This window comes from Myripristis murdjan, chromosome 8, assembly GCF_902150065.1.
Source record: "Myripristis murdjan chromosome 8, fMyrMur1.1, whole genome shotgun sequence".
In the NCBI taxonomy this organism is placed as follows: Eukaryota; Metazoa; Chordata; class Actinopteri; order Holocentriformes; family Holocentridae; genus Myripristis; species Myripristis murdjan.
In genome coordinates this window covers 8,001,896-8,023,262 of record NC_043987.1, presented here as the reverse complement: position 1 = coordinate 8,023,262, position 21,367 = coordinate 8,001,896, and the positions used below count along the sequence as shown (strand labels likewise).

The 21,367-nt window shown below is 42.5% G+C and overlaps 1 protein-coding gene across 2 annotated transcripts in view; it reads right to left on the bottom strand.

Moving 5' to 3' along the window:
* grin2aa (glutamate receptor, ionotropic, N-methyl D-aspartate 2A, a) overlaps positions 1–21,367 on the bottom strand; it is a 174,680-nt gene that overhangs the window by 113,879 nt on the left and 39,434 nt on the right. Inside the window, exon 1 of one of the 2 annotated variants that reach the window (XM_030058484.1) lies at positions 21,154–21,197. The exons of the other annotated variant lie outside the window; for it this stretch is intronic. The gene's annotated coding sequence lies outside the window, so the exon portion shown is untranslated. Of the gene's footprint in view, positions 1–21,153; positions 21,198–21,367 lie in introns of those variants that run through there. 2 annotated transcript variants of the gene reach the window in all.

Sequence of the window (21,367 nt, the reverse complement as noted above, 5' to 3'; positions counted from 1 at the left end):
GAGAGAGAGAGAGAGAGAGGAAGGGAGGCGGTTGGTCAAGGGCTCGTGTTTTGTTTTGTTTGTTTGTTTGTTTGTTTTTTTGCTGCATTGTCAACATCTGTAAACAGACAGTGACACTCAGCAGAACTCATATACACATTCACACACACACACACACACACAAATTCTACATGAAAACAATGGGAAAAGAAGCAAGAGGAGGAAGAAAAGACAAAAAAGACAAAAAAACAGAGAGAGAGAGATCAGGTAGGAGAAGGAACAGGATAGAGAGGGAAAGGGAAGAAAAGAGGAGTAGAGGAAGGGAGGGATGATGGTGCGATGAAGAAGAAAGGATGCAGGAATAGGAAAGAAGGAGAGAGGGAGGATGAAAGAGTTGGAGAAGAGAGAGGGTGAATGCCAAAGAGGCAAAGATATGAGGAAATAGGAAGGCAGAGAGGGATGAAAAGAAAGCAAGGGAGCAAAGGGAGGGAAGAAGGAAGGAAGGAAGGAAGGAAGGAGGGAAGGAAAGAAGGAAGGAAGGGGAGGCGGGAGGGAAGAGAGGTTAGTTGGATAAGTGGGGCATTGCTGCAGCGTGACACATCAGCATTCTGAGCACAGCGGCAGAGAGCAGCGCAACAAACGCAGCAGCGCCTAGAATCACACACACACACAGGAACACACACAAGAACACACACACACACACACACACACAAGAAACAGTCACCTGCAATCCACTCACACACAAGCTTCAAACATGTAGCCTACCGCCATACATCAAATGCAAATTTATCTGTTTTTTCTTTTTTGGTTGTTTGGTTTTTTTTTTACGTTTTATCTCATAAACCACACATGTAAACAAGCTTCAAACCCACTGATAAAAAGTACGGACCGTTACCGTGCTTAATCTACCATCAAACACACATCCTACAGATGCAGCTGCATACACAGACATTCAATATATGGCAACATCTAGCCATTCGAAACACGTCTGCCTTAGCAGTAGCACTGCGGAGCTTCAGATCTTGGGTGTTCCTTGAAATCTACCGGCTTCTGCTGAGACCGAACCACGCCGAGGAGACGCTGACATTTTTAAAGTCAAAACCATTCCACTGTACAAAATGAGCTGTTCAGGATCGAGCATCTGATTGGCCACTTGGTTGGTGGATCAAATGAAAGCTTGATTGATTTGAATTCAAAAACTCATACAGGGCTGCTTTTAGTCAGAGGTGAGCAGTGGGGGGAAATGACGGACTGAAGGTTCCTGGTGTGACTTGTCCATAAATCAATGATCTCCCACACTCCCCATACGTACTGGCAGAATAAAGCAAACTGAATTAAAACAAAAAGCACAGTGCTTAACGCTTTATCAAAGTATGTAAAAAGTCAAACCAGGACAAAAGCAAACAGTTAAAGGAATAAAATACAGTTTACTTGGCAAAGAAACTTTCCAGAGTGTGATTACAAAAGTGCAGATACAATTACTTCTGCTGTTATAGTACCTAAAACAGGTCTTAGGCCTGTGGTGGATCTCCACATAGGCCTGGATCCCAGACAGAGATTGGGGGTGCTTTCACACCAAGCATGTACAAAGATGTTAATCACAATCCGGAGCATTTAGTCCTTCAATTCTGGATATTTGGGCAGTAAAGGACATGTAGGGGCAGCACTTCTGGTGGATCCTATAATCTGAAACAGTTGCAGGAAACCTCACCAAAATATGAGGCTATATGAATACAAGGAGACAGATTTTGACATCTGGTAGCCAGCAGTTTATCATGGTTGGAACATCAGGCATAGCAACATAAATGCAGGGCAAATGGCAATCTGGGCTGACAGCCCCATTCAACTTTTTCTTTATATGTCTTTTATGGATTTTAACACTACAAAATGTAAATTGCAGCAGACAGAGTAGACAGCTCCATCATGCATCATGCTTTGATCCTCCTGCTGCCAAAATGTCTAACAGGGTGAGACGACAATTTTGCTATTGGGTTTTGTGAGCCTAAATCAGATTCAAAGTGAAACATGCAAACTTTTCCATGGTATTGAACAAACAAAACAAACTGTGGGTGTGATGGTATGCAAAATCATTTTCAGTGTAGATGCTGCACCTGTACAATGTAGATGTACATTTCACAGCAGTCTGTATTGATGCTGTGATGTGCTGAAGAAGAAATGGGATAGGGGCAATTCTGGCTACTGGTGTCACCTACCACAACACGTTCTCATTCCCAGGTTGTCAAATACCACGGCTTGGTCACGCCTCTGTTGCATTTGATACCATTGCCAAAGGCATCCTTCAGCGACAGGATCAGATGCATCAAGTTTTCTCACTGTTACCATGTGTCAGTGTCATGTGGCGAGGTCTAGGGGACAAAACCACTTGGGTAAGGTCAAGGAAAGGTTAGGTTTAGGCAGAAAAAGCAGTAACTGGGCATGGTCTTCGTCACACATGAAAGGACTTACTGGAAACAGGAATCAATATCAGGTCTCATGTGTGAAGGTCCTGTGGCTTACATGCCCACCATCCACCTGCTTTACAGACTTCCTTGCTCTATACTACATCACCATCTCCTGCATCACATACTGACGCCAAAGGGTGCCTTTAGCTTTTAGTGGATACCTTTTGCGTCTGTATCAGATGCAGATGGGTGTGACCAAGCTGAGATATTTGACACCCTGGGAATGAGAATGTGCCGCCTACCACAAATGCCACTCCAATCTATGCTACTGAATTCATCCTGTTTAAATAAACACAGGAGTGATGGATCCTGTAGGCAGTCATGTACACAGGCTCACAGCATCTAACTTGAAATAATCAAACGGTGCACAAGTGCCTGCACAACCAAACTCTCTTTAGAGAGGAACCATGACAACGTCGATGAATGCCCCACTCAAAAGACCTCAACAAGCAAAAATGAAAGGAGTGATTCAGGTGAGTTGGTAGTGGCATCTGAGAGGAAGGCAGGTAGGCTAAAGGTCAATATCCATTCACTTCTGATCTCCACTCAGTCACAAAACCTAAAACCTGTGAGGAAGGAGCCAAGTTTCAAAGGCATGGATTAAGATAAACGATCCAGGGAGCTGGCTATGATTTGACTCCAAACACTGAAGGATCAGTGAGAGCTAGTGTCCGTCTGCCGTAGTTTAGTACTTAAGGAAAATTGACAGCAGAGCTTCAATTTATTTTCAGTCACTTAAGGGGGGAATTTAAACCTCAAGTGTTGACTGACTACCAGCCAGGAGTCAGCATGATAAAATATGTCACATCCAAACTAATAAGAAATAACTGGGAATGAATGCTCCATCATTAGTAAATGGATGCCTGTTTCGATTTCTATTTTAAACTGACTGAAACTGAAAGTGATTACACATCTTTTACAGATAGAGATCCCACAAGAACAGTTTTAAATCTGACTTCGTGGCTCAGGCTAAGAGGAGTCAGGACATTTGCTATAAAGAGTTGAAAATAGGTTTCTATTTTTTGGCCAAGGCTCATATTGGCATATCAACATCAGCGCAAATGATTATCCCGAAATGGGTACAGCTTTGTGAGGTGTGAAGGATTAGATTTTTATCAAAAGGAGTTTTAATCTTTAACACCTCCAAAAATTGTGCTTTGCTTTTTTTTTTTTTTTTTTTGGATAGTTGCCCACCCCAATTTTCCGGAAAGGATGCTGCAAGGATCAGCTTGTTTTTAACCATCATTTAACCATCTGTCTCTGTATACATCTATAAACATGAGTACATATGCAAGCATTATGTTTCATACACACACAAATAGATAGATAACTAGACAGACAGACAGATATTTCATGTTCAAGTGGCAGCTGTGAAAAAAATCTACTGTGATTTTAAACTGAAATCCTACTGTTGAACTACAGTGAGTTCAACAGCACTGTGCTGCATCTGCCACAGGGGTGTATAAGTGAGTAATAGAGAGCCTCTAGTGGTCACCAGGGGTAACTGCAACACCTAGCAGCACAACCAGCACTGAAACTACATCTTTCCAGCCTGCTGTCCTGACAGCAAATCAGCATCATTCTGCTCAGTACAGCGTGAACCTGCAGCTTTAAACACCATGTGAATATAAATTCCACTGAGGTTTCATGCATCCAGATCACCCAGTGAACTTTCCCTTGTTACATATGAAACTCACTTGCTCAATCAAACTCCACAAATGCATGTGATTATACACAAAACACATACACACACACAGTTCCCCCAATGCTGAAGTGTCTCATCAGTGGTGTAACTATGTTGTAAAAGTGGGGTTTAATGTTTGTATTAAAACAGGACGGCACGCAGAGTGGGCTTCAGCCACAAAGCGTTCAATTCCGCATTAAAATTCTCAAGGCAGCAAAGTCTAAGAGCTGCTGAAGTGTCCTTGAGCAAGACGATGAATCCCTGACAGCTCCAGCAGTGTTAATCTGTAGCTGACCCTGACCTGCCTGTAGGGGAAAGTCAAGGCAAAGATGACTTTCCCTTCCCAGGATCAATGGCTTATCAATACAATGGAATTGACAAAACAATCCACAGCAGTGCTGGGTAACAATGGATGTGTAGCTTCAGGTGTTTCAGCCTGAAGCCAAGAGAGCTTGCCTTTACATCTTGCTTCCACAGTAATATGTCTTGATGGATATGGTATATTTGATGAGAAACTGCAGTGCCAATGTGAAAAATTAACAGGTCTAAGGCAAAAAAAAAACAAAAAAAAAACGCCCTTGAAAGTTCACAAAATGTCAGCAACATTAAAAATGAGGGGTGAGAAATGGCCCTGATAATTAAAAGTATCCTTTTAGCATTTCACCCTGTTCACATTTGTTTTCGTCGACTTGTCACGGAGTCATGCGTGAGTGCGTGCCACTGGGTTCTGGGTGAGAAAAATGGGAGCAGTATTTTTATCTGGAAAACAACTAAGCATGCAGCCTACGGCAATAGAAAATCTCTCTGATTGTTACTGTTTAGCTGATGGTACATTATGATTTAAAATACAACAAATCTCAGTGGTACATAATGAGTGTGTGTTCTCCAAAAAGCAATGCAAATGTATAATTCAGTAAAACAGCCATCAAATCAATTTAAAAAAAAAATTCTGAGCTGCCTTGCTCAAGGGCACCAAAATGGTGAGGTAAGAGGGAGCGGCATTCATTCACTTTCCTTGCGCAGATTTCCTCTGCCAGCGCATGGATTCCAACTGGCAACCTCCTGGGCATCTGGCCATGTTTTCCCCATTTTAAGCCACTGCTGCTATGAACTATGGTTTCTTTCAACACTGGTAAGCTTGGAGGAGATGTAGAGGCTTGATTCAAGTGCCTCTCTCATTTAAAAAAAAAGGAAGACTAGCACCTAGAGAGAGCGGTACAAAGGAGAGAGCTGAGATAGTCTAAATCTACTTTATCCTGCAGTATTAAAGGTACACTGCATGGTGTTTCTGTGTGAGTGTGTGTGTGTGTGTGTGTGTGTGTGTGTGTGTGTGCGCGCGGGCCTGTGTATGTCTGTGTGTTAGTGTGTTGTGTGAGGATGACCTAGTTAGTGGAGTTCTCAGTCTCTTTAGAACTATAACACCCGCAGCATTTCTGCCTGAATTTAGACTTTATTACCAATAAACACAACACACATGCACACATGAATGCATGTGTGTAGCTACTCTGCACCTGAATATACAGATGTGGAAGCAGCTTGAGGCCCGCGTGTGTGTGTGCAAGCAAGCACTCACAGACAGACAACAAATGAAAACAGTCCAACCTAGTAGATTGTGTGAATTTGTGTGTGTGTGTGTGTGTTGCAGGCGTCTCATTTCTGTCAGCTGTATATCAGTTTCATCAGCAATAGAGGGCAGGCTTCAAACCTGGCTTTATCACCTTTATGAACTTCCACAGAGAAAGACATAGAGAATAAGAGGTGGAGATGGAGAGAGTGGGAGCCAGGGAGAGAGAGAGCAGGAGTGGAAGTGAGAGGGGGAATTAAGGCAGAGACAAATGGAGGTTTGCACTCCAAAAAAATATTGCTCTTCTCCCAGCAGGAACACAGGAAAAGAGGAAGGTGTGTGTTCCCATTTTAGCTGTCAGAGGGCGCAGGAGTGGTCTGGTAGCCATTCCTCTTCTTTCTGTTTGAATCTGTCTGATAGTGTGAATTTTTGTTTGGCTGCATGACAATTGCAAACAGAAACTGTTGCAGAATTAGTGTCTGATGAGGGGCTCTCACCCTGCGTTCAGAGAGGAGATGAAGCAAAGCAAGGAGATGCTGCATGATCCCATGAGCTGAAAAATCAGCCTGATGACAGGCAATCTTTACATGACATGCTTGACAAAGCAAAAGCAACCAGCACAGTAATCAAAGCTATTATGATTAGTGTTTTTTGTTCAAATTGTTTTTGACCTCTTTAAAAATAACAATAATAAGATGAGCAATAAAAAGACTGTAGATTACAAACTTTGTAGCCTATATTTTACTCTATTTTACTCTTTTATGCTTGTGCTGGAGTCCATGAGGTATGGCAAGGTATGGCAGCTACGATACCTGGGAATCAGGTTTATACACACAATGTGCACATGTTCAGGCATACTTGTCTATGAGAAGAAAATAGACCTGTGATGGGTTCATAAATTGCCCGTCAATGAATATGATTGTCAGTAGGTGAATATGTTTGTTCCTCCATGATTTCCGACAGTAAGTTATGAAAAAAAAATGTTCCCCGCTGCTTTCCCAACATCTTGTACAAATTATGTTTGTATGACTGTAGGTGTTTTTTCTGGTGACAAATGAATTCATACATGTTATTGACGTCTGAAATCAGCCTGCGTGGTTGGGCGTTATTTTGTGTCATATTTGCCTTTTCCTTGGTTTGGACACCCCTTGGTTACCTACTAGAAATTAGCATGCAATTCAATGCATTTCTTTATTTTCTATTTTCTAAGTTTAAACAAATGGCTAATGATAATTAGACCTCCACTCTCTTTACATGGTGCTGAAATATGCCCCAATTTGAATACAATGAAAGCCATTTTCACTAAACATTAGGCCTTGTGAATTTGAGAAAGTTACATGTGTGTTAAAGCAGTTTTCAACAGCACAGTAGCTCCCTCTGTTCTGGCTGGCCAAAGAGTAAATACCCTAAAACCTCAATCAATAGCCTGGTCTTTTATATGCGTCAGTCACTAAATACATCCAGCCTATATTTGTAACACACATTCTCTTCTCTTTTTCTTTGGCTGCCCTCATCAAAATGTAGATTTTTATGTCATTTTCATTTCAACACTTGCTTCCACACTGGTGTCACACAAGTGAGATTTTCCCTACAGTATCCACTTTGTATCAAATCACAAGGCTGTATTTTGAAGGCAATGGTTTGTACCGGTATGTGATCGGCAAGTTAAAAATTTAATTCTGCATTACACTTCATTCATGTGATACTGCAGAACATCCAGAGCATAATTCCTAAGTATTTCAATAACCACAATACAAATGAATGTGTGGATATCCCACATAATGACATAATTCCACGCCGGACCGTATAACGGAGAAGGAAAATGAAAACCTGTTAAGAACGAATCATCAGCAAAATTATTCTGGTTCACTCCCCTGGCATGTAGCAAGACGGCAGAATAATTAATGAAGACGTATGCTGAGACCTACATTTTCTTTCTCCCCCATCCCCTCTTTCTCCTGCCCACCCCCCTCCTCTTCTCTGTTACCTCTCATATCCCCTTCCCCCCAAATCCCCCCGTCCTGAGAGAGAGAGGCAGATGGCGAGTCAGGTGAAATCAGGTGAAGGGAGGATGTTGGGGGGAGGAGAGTGCAGATTGGGGTCCAGGTAAGGAATGAAGGGGGGTTATTGGTGGGGGGAGGGTGGAGGAAGAGGAGAAGAAGAGGAAGTGAGGAGTGGTATAGTGGAGACAAGATGATCAAAACGATGGGGAGAAGAGTGAAGGAGCAGCAGAAGGAGGAATCATCAGAAAGGGGGGAAGGGAGGTCAGTGCAGAAGGGGAGCTTCATATGGAGCAGCATGGAGGGAGAACTGGGGCGTATGGAGCTTTGATATGTTGCATTATGCCACTAATAAGCACATGGAGTGTGTGTGTGTGTGTGTGTGTGTGTGTATAAAGGCACACGCACATATGTCAGCCCAGACATACAGTAGTCACACATGCAAAGGCATAATGCCAGTAAATGCACACCGATGTAATCACATGTGAACAGGCAGCACTCTGCTCTTCTCTCTCTCTCCCTCTCCCTCTCTCTCTCTCTCTCTCTCACACACACACACACACACACACATACTTGTCGAAATGTAGACCTACTCATGCGTGTGCACAGAAAGTCTGCCTAGTCGCAATTCATTTGCATGTGAACATCATGGCTCAACATGCAAAAGCATGCACACACGCGCACACACACACACACACACGCACACACACACACAAACACAAGCCTTAATGGACAATTCCACAATGATTTCAGTTCTTGCTTTTATTTTTCCACCCTTTTAATATTAATTGTGACAGTTTTATCTGCATGTGCCATAATTAATGATATTTTTTGTTCAGTTTTGCCAAAAACCTCTCAGGCTCAGTCACTTCCATTCAGCTCCAAACAGCATAGAAAAGCCACATCAAATCGCTAGAATCGCCCAATAAATTTTTATATTTTGAAGGATTTCAAATTAATATGTCCATTCAAGAACACTCCAGGAGCTGAGACAAGACAGGAGACTGTGTCGACTTTTAATTTGGCTGCTCTTAGGACTGCTTTTCATACATTGTGAAGCTTCACAGCAATGGGCTGCAGTCAGAAAGCCGACAGCTCGCGCCAAAAGGTTACAACTTTTTACAGCTTTCTAAAATGTTATTTTTATATCCATGGGGGAATAAAAAAAAAAAAGATAACACAGATGTCATTAATATTAGAAATGCAGTAATGACTTTTTAATTTTTAAATTAATGTGGTCCTTTTACATGCTAAACAAAATCAGAAAAAGTGCGTGTAAAATTTCAGTTATGACTGATCATAAAATTAAGAATTACAGTTTTATTGGGGAAAAAATGTTTTTAATTAATTTCAAGATTTTTTTTTTCAACTGATTTACCCTTTATCAAATCCCACGACAGAAGAGTCATCTGTCTCTTTGCAGCCCAGTCACCAGCATTTCACATATCTGCAACAAATACAGTGAAATGTCACATTTTCTTGATTTAATGTAAAGGGAGTGAAAAACACCCTGTGAGGAGCGAGGTGGGGTAGTAGATGGCACAATCAACTCTGTTTCTGTTATCGAGGGTTTGAGTCCCCTTTCAGATGAGGGCCGAGTTTGTTTTTAGCTAAGGAATGTTGGTTCAAGTTTTGTAACATTTACCATGACATTTTCCTAACCTTAACCATGACGATGAACTTTTTCCCAATCTTAACCAAGTAGTTTTGATGGCTAAAAATACTAACGAAGCAAACGAAAGTGGCTAAAGTAGCTCACAATCTAATGTTAGCTGGCCCTGCTTTAACATTACCAGCAAGGTTACCCTGATGCAGGCTCCACCACATTGGCTATAAGGCTAAATAATGATATGAAATATGTTTATATCTCAATTTATTTATTGTTTGACTCCATTTGTTAGTTAACGATTTTGTATTCATTTGCAACATTTATTCTGGCATCTGGCTTGCTCTTTGGGATGATGATGCCAAGGTTGAGACAAGCTTGGAGGATTCACACAACTCAATAAATTGACCCACACCTCAAGAAAACACTGACCAAAGTTTACAGCAAGTCATCAAGTTAAATGGGAACATATATTAAGGTTCAAATACAGACGACTCTGAAGGAGAAATCTGGTCTATAAATATCTGTATTGCCGATGCTTGAATAAAACTATTTCTAAGGACAAAATGAAGCTCTCTTGATCCTGGTTCTTCTCAACTCATCAAGTTTCACTCACAGCTTAAAAGCACATTATCTCCATGTGACACCGAAGCCGCGCCTTCCTCTTATTGGTTCAGAGGGTCAGCCAAGGACTGCTGGTCAGCTTGTTAATACAGAGCAGCTATTGATTACACTCTCATTGATTTCTACATCACTGGGGACAGCACGGCCAGGTTGCTCAGTGATGAGTCTGACAATACAACAAGACTTATACATCTGTCATACACTGATCTGTTACTCAGATCGACTGTGAACCCACCACCGGGCAAATACACACATGAGGAGGTACAGAGCCACATGTGCAGACAGAGGCAGGTGAGATAAGATATTGAGAGCAAGATACACATATAAGTAAGTATGGTAAGTGCACACAGACGTATACATACACACACACACCACCCTCCTCAGCAAATACACTGTACACATGAATCCTCCGAACTTCATTTCATACTAAGATCAACATTACATCATCCATAATTCAGTCCACCATCATAAGTGAGTAATGCCTGAGTAACCCTGGAAGCCCCCTCTGTTTTTGTGTGTGTGTATGTGTGTGTGTGTGTGTGTGAGTTTAGCTATAAACAGGTTATTGTTTGAACTTAATTTTGATTCAACTAAAACAATGAAAACCCAGCTATTGCAGTTTGACTCACAGCAGCTGTAAGGGGAAAAAAGGCTGAGAGAGAGAGAGAGAGAGAGAAAAAAATCAAATGTTAAGAACAACAAAATCAATTCAAAACACCAAGATGAAGCATCGAGAGCGTACTGCGGTAAGCTTTTCCTGCCACCCTCTTCCTACTCCACAGTACAGTGCCATTACTGTCCGTACAGTAATACACTAAGTAATGCTGCGGCCAGCCAGGAGTTAAAAGCTCATTTGGTGAAAGAGACAAAAAGTCGACGGAGCCAAAGCAGAAATCGATGCAGCTAATGTGATTTAATAAGAAGCTCTCCTTACTCCTGTGACGCTGCTGAGCCTTGATAGATATCTTATGCTGCCGCTTCGGCAATTTCATTTGGAACACGTTCAGAATCTCACAGCGGCCTTAACAACAGTTACGGAGGGGGGCGGAGGGAGGGAGGGGGAGGATGACAGACACCGGAGAGCAAATGAGGGAGAGAAAGGAAGACAGAAAGGGTGACAGGCAGCTAGGTAAAATCATATAGTAGATAGAAACACACAGGAAACAACGTGATTCCGTGTTTCATACGGCTTTGCCAAGCAATACCCCATGACATTTCCATGTGAATAAATGTCTTTTCTACCCTATATCACCAATAGACACAACACAGTTCCGATTCAACCTATTCCCAGTTGATGACAGCACTCAGTGTCTGGTACATGATGCATTTTACATTTCAGGACGCAACAAGGACAGCCTGGAGTACAATGTTTTGGAAGAGCTGGGTAGTTAGCATGGGCAGTGATATGGCTGAAAAGAAAAGATCAGCACCTACAGCAACTGAAACCCCATCGACAGAAAACCCAAGGTGTCATAGTCCCACCCACTCTGTTTGACTGACAGGTGATCTCTGGCAAGTGCAGAGCAGGAACGCCACAGTGATGATTGCTTAGCACCAAAAAACCTCAGGTAGAAAATGGAAATCAGAAAATAAGTCTGCATTCCTGCCAAATGTAGGCCTATACATAAATTCATGAACTTTTAATATTCTCCAATATAATGCCACAATATAAAAACCAAACCGGAATGAGCATGGACTGTGTCATACTGCACACACACACACACACACACAAACACAAAGGCCTGAACACACACCATCGCACATCCACGCACACAGTCACGGAAACGAGGGCCTCTACAGGGTAATTAACTTACAATGGAGATAAACGAGGGACAGAGGAAGAAGCAGGGCGGGAGAGGGATGGAAGGATTGATGCACTGAGTGACTGTGAAACTGTCATGCGTTTTACACAGGCTAATGAAATCTCCCCATTGTCCCATTTTGTGGGGGGAAGTAGAAAGAAAAGCGTGTGTTTGAATGTGTGTGTGTGTGTGTGCGAGCGCCATTGAGAATGTATATGCCTTCGTGTGTGGGCATATGCATACATATTCCTGTGTGTGTGTGTGTGCGTGTGTGAGAGTGTGTTCAAATAGCAGCATCTGCGGTGAATTATTCAATACTACAGAAATGCAAAAACAGCAGAGTCAGCAGAAAGACCACAGGGCCTCTGTCTGCCAAGAGGAGTGTGTGTGTATGGCAGCAAAAAAAAAAAAAAAAAGGATGGGGGGAGTTGAAGAGATACAATGTGAAAAAAGGCTATCAGCAAAAGGTAGTCTCAGATGGGGAGGGCCACAACAGGTACAATGGCACAGGATGCAAAATCCTGTGACTTTCCATATCAAATTCGGGGCGCTGCTTCCCAAGTGCTGTTTTGTTAATCTTATTTTTCAGCTCAGTACACTTTTACAGACATAAACAGTCTGGCTTCTATTTCCACTCCTTTGATGTGGAGGAAAACAGCTGAAAACTGCCAACTTAAGCCGGGCATACACTGTGTGATTTGAGCCTGTTTTTTTTTTTACCCAATTTTAGAGCCACACGATTCATTTGAGCCAAATTTCAGAGTCATCGGCGGTCATTTGTAGTGCAGTGGACACGGCCGGGCGAGGACTGATCGTGGCCTGATGTACCGCACCCAAGCACCGATCGGATACATTTCTGACATGTGGGAAATTTTGGTTTGTCCGTCGTCAGCCTCTCATGCAGTCGAGGAATTCATGAGATTTCCCAGAGTCAGTGGCTTTTTTCACTCACTGCGCTTGTGCATAGCCTCTGAAAGCACCATAACTTCATTCACGGCACCTTGTAGCTGATAGTCAGCATTTTCTCCACATTTTCAATTTGAAGCTCGGCAAAAAAAGTAAGTCCCTCATTCCTAAAAAAAAAAAAAAACACCTTTTACCTGTTTAAGTGAGTAGAGGGAGAGAGAGGGAGAGAGAGAGAGCCATGTGAGCAATAATCTGAGCTTTCAAACAAGCCTTTATTGGAACTTGGCAACAGCCAGAACAGTTTGCAGGAGCTGACGGGCTGTTTTATTTTCTGTTCGGACCGTACAGTTTGAGCCCATAAAAACAGAGTTGGAGTTAAACAACAAGATTTTAAAAATTGCAGTGTATGCCCAGCTTAATGCTCTACATATGTGACATAACATGTGCTGCATTGCATGTTCCCTTTAATTCCCCACAGAGTTTCAGAAATCCCTCCTCCTGCCTGGAATCCCCCTCAAAAAGCCCCATTATATTCCAGAAATACCAAGATTGGTGGGTTTGCTGATAGTAGCCATATTGTAGAAAGAGTTGAATAGGCTTTTTGCGACGTAATATATTTACAATAAAACACACTAAGTGTACAATGATCTTTCAAAAAACTATTTGACCTCCATTCTTTGTGTGTTCCAGTGGCCAAAAATGATTTGAATTTTCCAAAACAATCTTTTCAGTGATGGAGAAACAGTGCAGCAGTAGTACGGCAAGCCAGCAGCACAATTTGGACATTCTGCGATGGCTAAAGCTGAAGATGAAGATGCAAGTGTGGGGCAAAAATTGGGGCATTGCGAGAGAGAGAGAGGTATAAAAAGGTAAGAAACAAAAATATGAAGAAGGAAAAACTAAGGGAAAGAGATGGAAACTGAAAGAGGGTGAAGTGTGAGAAATTCACATTAACTTGTTCCCATTTTGAAAACCCAAATGAAAGAAATACAAATTGTGCTGAGAAATAAAGGTGTGTCATACTTACAGTGGAATATGTGTAAACCTGTCATATTGCACAAGCTCAACAGCTCTAACAAAAAATGCATATCCTATGTCATTTGATGATGATGATTTATTGATTAATTTATTGGTTTATCGATTAATTTAGTGATTGGTCAATATTACTGAACTTTTTTTTGTCACAGCTGTATAATTGCTATTGGAATCTGGTAATCATCTGCCATTTGTTGCTTTTCCTTTGGCAAAGAGTGCTTTTGCATCTCATGCCAATAAGCACTTATGAATTGAGAGAGCATTGAGAGAAAGAGAGTGACAGCAATAAAGACCAATAGACAGAGAGATGGAGACAGACAAACACAGACAGACAGAGAGACAGACAGAGACAGGGAGACAGAGAGAGGTGTATCTCCAGCTGTGGTTTTAATGGTGTGTGCGAGCTGAGCAGATGGAGTCGTTAGCTCCCTGGGCCATCAGCCCAGTCTCTCTCTCCTCCATACATCACCACTGACGCACGGCCAAGCTCACCTCAGCTCTACCTCTGGAATCACCTCGCCTAATGTTAACCTCAGCATGACATTACCTACTTTTAACCTCGCCAGACTATCAGCAGACTTCACTGTAACCCCACACTATATGGCTTTTGCTGTAACATTCCCAAACCTCATGTTAAATTCACTATAACAGCACTTAAAGGAGGAATCCACCCTTTTATATATTGTTATTTATTTATCATCAGACTGATGACTTTCAATGCATTCTAAGAATGATTCTTTGATGAACTGGTGTAAGTTTTTATTGTTTCTGGTGTAGCCACATTCCCTCAAGCTGCCTCTTCTAGTTCTGCTTCACTCCATGATTGCCTACATTCCCCAGAATGCCTTTTAACAATGCCCCAGACATTGTGTGTTAAAGTTGTTGCATTCAGTTGTGGGTTTTATATGTTGGTAGAGAGAGATACAGTGATAGCAATAGTAGAGCATGACTTTTTTCCACATCCTTACCCAAAACTCAACACATCTTTTGGCTGTATTGCATTGTGGTCTAGAAAGGCTGCTAATGCGCGGTTGTGTAAAATGGTGAGCCTGGGCTATTGGGTTTGACTTCAAACCCTTCGGAAAAAGAGCAGTTGTTATGGGGGACTTACAGAAATATGTATCAGGTGATTGGATCAGCCATCTGTCTGTGATTAGGTAACTTGTCCAATCAGACGAAGGAACCATATGATGAAAATGTATGAGTGCTGAAGCTAAAAAAACAGCTGAAACCATGATGGTGAAAGTGAGCGAGCATAGTATGAAACATGTTGCTTTGTTGTCAGCATGGTGGCACACGATTCCTTTTGTTTTTGCGGGTAAACGTGCATTGTTGCCCTGTTTCTGTCTTCAGATGTGGCGTACTGTGGATTCTGTGTTTTTGTTACCTAAACCATGGCTGTAAGTCAGAATGCTGATTGACCTAAACCATGGCTGTAAGTCAGAATGCTGATTGATCCGGGTATTTGTTGGCTTCCAATGATGCTCAGGTTGGAGCGTGTCCAGATGCTTTCACAAGTCAAATGAAAGTGGCTGTACATAATTAGCATTACACATCCTGACATGACTTGCTCTCCTCTAAATATTTCTCTATTTCATCTCTGTCAACATTATTTAATCAGCGTTCAGGCTTTCTTAAATACGCTGGAGCTCTTTACACGTGGGTATCCGCCAGAGACAGTTTGGTGACCTGCAGTCTGGAAAAAACAGCACTCAACTTCTATTACTCACAAGCATTTCATTTCCACAATGCCATAAACACATGACCAACCTTTCAGCAAGTTACCACAAGTTGCATCACAGAGTGAGTGACATGATTGACAAGGCTGACCTTAGTGCCTGTCACCAAATGCACCGCTGCATTACAAGAACATTGCTTTGGCCACTGTCTGGTACATTTTATGTAGGAAAGAAAAAAAAAAAGTCAAATAAAAACGTCAAATAAGTATTTTGTCTCCGCCATTCAAAGCAGCTTTATGGAGCCACTTTATAGCCACTGACTGAGGACCCATTTTAGGTGAAGAGCAAAACAGCTAGGGAGGGAAGAGGGAGGGAGAGGAGAGGTGAGTAAAAGAATAGGAAATGACAGAAAGGCAGCCAGAGAAATAGAGAGGGAGGGAGGGGACGGGAGCGAGTGAGCGAGGGAGAGAGGTGAGTAAAGCTCCTTTGTTTCTACCCAAAAACCCACGAGAGAGGCGTTTGGAGAAAGAGAAAGAGAGAGAGTGAGTGAGAGAGAGAGAGACTGTGCTTTGCACTGCACTGCGCCATGCCCCCTTCTCACATTATATGAGTCTTTCTCTAACTCGCTCTCTTTTTTCACGTGGGCATACACACCCAGACACACACTAGCACAAACACACACATCCATGCACCCTCTCTGTCTTTCTCTCTCCCTATAGTGAGTCATAGAGATAGATAGCCCCCCAACCATCAGTACTGTGGGACTGGCAGAATCAATTATGGATAGATTTCAAAGGGAAGAGTGCATATGTCTATGAATTATAGACTCGCAGCCACACACGCTGCACACATCACACCGGAGCAGCGGAGCAAAGCAAAGCACATAGAAAAGGCCAGCGCAGCATTGCACTAAGTAGATCAACAAAGCAGCAACACGGTGCAGTACGACACAGCGTGCACAGTTGCTCCTGTTTGAAATGATCTCAGTATAGTGAGATAGCCATTTTGGATTACACTTTGTACACGCTGGCTGCGCTATGCTAGACTCGGGATCCATTCTCAAGAAGAAACGCCTGGGAAATCCACCTATGCTATAGCAGGATATGCATTAAGTCCATTTTTGATGCATTAGGTTAGGTAAGGGTGTGCTTCTGGGTAATGCATTTCCCCGAGGCTCAGACAATCAGTGTGGTGATAGATGGCGCACGCTGTGCCCTGGCAGCTCTCGTAGGAAAAAAAAGAAACCTGTCTAAACAGCTCTGTTTTCTCCACTCTCTTTTCTGTTTGCTTCCTGCTCATTCACTTTGCCTACAACTTGTATGTAAAATCTCAATTCTCACCCATTCGCTGCTACATTGCCTCAGTCTTCTTTTAAAAAGCAAAAAAAAAAAAAAAAAAAGCTGATATTTTCTCCCCAATTGCCTGGCACACAAACTCTCACAGATTCAGAATGGGTGCAGCCAACTGATCCTGCTCAACATAAAAAGCTGAATAAATAAAGAGCAGAGTTGATCCTCTCCTCTGCTTTGAATTGGCTGCTACTGTAATGCAGCGCACCATCTCAGCCCAGCCCAGCCCAACCAGGGCCAAGCACGCCAGACACTGGCACAGCTGTACTGCGTAACAGATAGCCTATGATTGTAAATTACACAATTGCTAGTTTCAGCCAAGCAATCTGATTGGTCAAAGATGCTTTCCAGTCGCACTGATTATTCCCATAACACATCGCTACGCGTAATTCACTGGTTGCTATGACAACTCTTGTGCTAACTAACACTAGTTCATGACCTCTCTTGTTCTTGTTTTTTGCTCTTCATCATTCATATGTATGTACATCCCTCCAAAGGAAGCTATTAAATTAGTGCACAGGCTTTGCTAACCATTACATAAAAGCCATAATACCCTTGAGGATGTTTTGCAGACATTTTTTTGTTGTTGTTGTTGTTTTTTTTTACTGCACAGCACCGTCACCAGGGACGCCCTCTTGGGTATTACTGGCTTGCTTCTTTTATCAGCACAGCACAGCACAGCATGGCCTGGTTTGGTGCATCTCGCTGCAGTAAAAACCCCATTTTTACCTCTCCAAACAGCTCCGCTCGGTGCAGCTCACAGCTTGCTACCGTTCAGCGCTAGCGTTTCATCACAGAACAGGAAATGCGCTCCCTGTGTTCAGCTGCACACAGAGGTACTCCATGTGTCGGCTTGTAGGGTAGGTACAGCACACTGAGGCAAAATGTTACCTCAGCAGAATAGGTGTCTACTACATGATCAGGTCTAACATTATAGTCAAAGGCCCTGAATGGGGGGGAACTGTGGGAGGAAGATGAAGGAAAGGGAAGAGGAGGAGAGAGATGCAGAGAAAGACAGATAAAAAGGGAGGGGTCGCCTGGTTGATGTAGTCGTTAATTGATAGTAGTGAGGGCAGGCACGTCAACGCTGTAAACGTGATGGATGGGCAGAAGAGAGGGATGAGGAAGGAGAGAAAGGCGGAGGAGGTGGTGGCAGCAGAGGGGGAGGTGATTTGACCTTTACTTAATAAATCACCACAAACTTAGATCTAAATATCACTTTCATTTAAAATTCGACGTGACCGGTGCAGTTAACTGTCGCCAAAAGCTTACACTGAAATGGAATTACCAAAGCACTGGATTTTATTTATATAATGTGAGCAAATGTACTGTAATATGTGTATGTATGTGTCTGTACATCACCAGATAAGACATGAATTATCATAAGCTGCAAGTCTGGTGATTTTTTTTTTTCTCCTTCGTGTGTACAGAGTACAGTGTACCTCATTCAGTGTGCTAATTTAAATTATCAGCCAGGCTGTACTATACATTCACAAAAATGAGTGCACGTGTGTAAAGGCAAACACATGTGGACAGAGACACACAAGATTCCATGCACACAATTCAAGGATGCGCGCATGCACATACACACACAGAGCAGAGACAATAGTCTGCATTGTAATTACATAAATACTGTCTCTGCATCTTTCTCTGTCATAATCACACTGTAGTGTTTTATACACCAGTTGGCTGTGCATGTGTGGTGTTTAAATAGTTTTCCTTAAAGTGTACATACATGGGGAAATAAGATAAGAAATAATAATAATAATAATAAAAATCACTCACTAGTTTCCTTGTTGCCACCAAAATCTATTGTTGACCAAGCACTGCAGTGGAAATCATCTGCAGTGCTTGGAGACTGTATTTGACCAATGACATATGTTGACCCATCATTTAGCCTAAGACTTTCTGTTATCACTGCAAAGAGAAATCTATGTTGTACTATCAAATGTTATTGTTTGCTATTGTTATATGCTTTGACATCACTTCTAACCATGCTTTTATTTATTTTTTTTTTCTCCTGCTGGTCCAGTCCATTCAAGTCCAGTCTATTCAGGAATTACGTTTTCTTATTACACTAAAAGCAAATTTGTGGCCTATTGGTTGTAGGTTATCAGCCAATAGAAGACAGTCTGCCAAAACAACAAGGCAATTGCTGTCAAGACACTAAGATTACAAACAGGGACCACCGCAGAAAAACTGTTTTAAACTCTTTTAAACATACAGGTCAATGACTGACAAGCCCATATCAAAGACAACTTATCTTACTCCAGCGATGCTTTCACCCACTTCTAGTTCTTTGCTTTTTCCCATCCCTGAAGTCACATTTTACAATTTCAAGAATGTGTGAGGAACCTTTGTATTGTTTTTTTTTTTTTTTTTAAACAAGTTCATAATCCCTCTGTCTATACTGCAATCCAGTGATTAATGAAGTACCAACTGAATCTAATCTCAACCCTTATCCTTTATTCTCATCTCCGACCACAACTGCTGACCTGACATTGTCTTTCCTCATCTGCCATCCTTCCTTCCAGCCTCCCTTCCCTCTGTCATACCCCCCCTCCCTACCTCCTCTTCCTCTGCACCTCTGGGTGCTGCTGAACGGGCTGAACGGCTGAAAATCAGCCCCCCTGACTGTCATTTGCTCTGCGCCTCCCTTCTGTCATCCCTTTATCTCTTCCTCCATCCCCCATTCCTCCCTTTAATCCCTCTCCTTCCATTTTCACATCTAACTTTAGTGTACCCCCACCCTCACTCAGTATTCATCTGTCCGGCTCCTGTACACAGGGTCCCACTCAAATATTAAATTCACTGACTTCTCAATTATTTTGATGAATTTTCAGGAACATTTTTTTTTTTTCCTTGACCAACATTTTAAGCACACCTCAGGCTCAGAGGTCTTATTAAACTTCACCATTTTGGTTTATTCTGCGAGGAAAGTAAAAGTAACAATAGAAAACAAACATTACATCTGGTTACTAGTTTAATGATTTTCTAAACCGAGGGTGACAATATTCCACGGTGTTCGCCGACTTGCTCCAAGCATTTATTGATTTCTCTGACCTTCCCTGTCTGGAATAGACATTTCAAAATCTCCCCGGTGTCTTTTTGGGCTATTAAACAGGCTAACCGGCTTATGCGCTGCCGTATCCATCTCTCCATCCCTCCACCTCTCCCTCCATCCCACTGTCATCCTTCCATACGCGTCCATCCTTCCAAATCTCTAAATCTCTGTCCTGCTCCTTTTGTCGTTCTTGTTCTTTCAAACTCTCCCATCTCTGCATCTCCGCCTCGCTGTCCTCCCTGAGATCTATTTCTTTCTCCTCCCGCTGTCTTTCAGCCTTTTCTAATCTCATGCTTTATCAATGTATCTCTACCTCTCTCCATTTATTGCTCTCTCTCCTTCTCCCTCTGCCCTCCTGCTGGCTCCACTTGATGACAGTGTTCACATTGCTATTCCCTGGACTCACACCCTCTCTCTCTCTCTCACTCACACACACACACACACACACACATCCTGGCCATCTGACCACTGCGTTCACACCCCTGCTGACATCATGGCCGGCAGTGTTTCTCTCAGCTAATCCATTAGCACCAACAGCTCTAAGCTAGCTCTAAACACCAACACCTACACATGGATTCACACATGCTCGCACACGTGTAGCCCAGAGAAACACACACACACACACACACACACACACACACACACCAACAGCTCTGAGCTCGCTCACACTTCTGCCACACACAGAGGAGAAATCTTCTTTCCTTCAAAGTGATTTTTTTTTTTTTTTTTACATTTTGGGTGGTCACTGTGCCACATTGGTGAAGGCTGGGCTTCAGCTTTGAGTTAGCCATAAGTTATGGCTAACATTAGGGAAAGGCTGTAGAGAAAATGAATGTAAGTCAGTTACAAATCATAAACAGGTGCTCAGAGCTAGCTTAATTAGCCAACTGAGATACATGCACACTTACCTGTACAGACACATATGGATGCATAAACACAGAGACAAATACACACACACTCGTTCCCAACATTTCACAGTGTTCACACAGTTCCCTGTAGTGCGTGCTAAAGGCTAACGTCGACCTTACAGCCCCACATGTAAGACAGCAAGCCAACACGACATTAGCATAGCACGCTAACACCACACGACATTAGCATAGCACGCTAACGCCACCGACAACAAGCCTGCCTTGAAAAGTCGTGTAAATGACTTTTATGCTGTTTTCGGTCCCTTTATGCTTTCCCCGCTGATGTAGCTCCAGCTTTCACTAACAGCAACCATGACCTCTGTATAAAGCAGGGGAATTAATAAATACATTTCTCCTTCAGCGAGAAAGCCACACAGAAAGAGGGCTCATTAACAGCTGCCTTGGCGCTGAACAGGTGTTATGCTACTTCATGTCAAAATGGCTGCTGTGGAAAAAAAAAAAAAAAAAAAAAGGGTTTTGAGACGGATTACCTTGAACAAAATGAATGCTTGTGTTTTCCTGAAGTCTTGTTTGGCCTCCATGCAGTTTCCAAAGTGTAAAGCTGTCACCGTGTACACTGTTTTCATATATGTTTGTGTACTTTACACACCTTGAACTGACACCAGATCATGAGAATCACCACCAGTGTGTGTTCGCTGCCCCTACTGGTCAGGAGGGTCACTGCACAAAAATGGCTAAAATGCA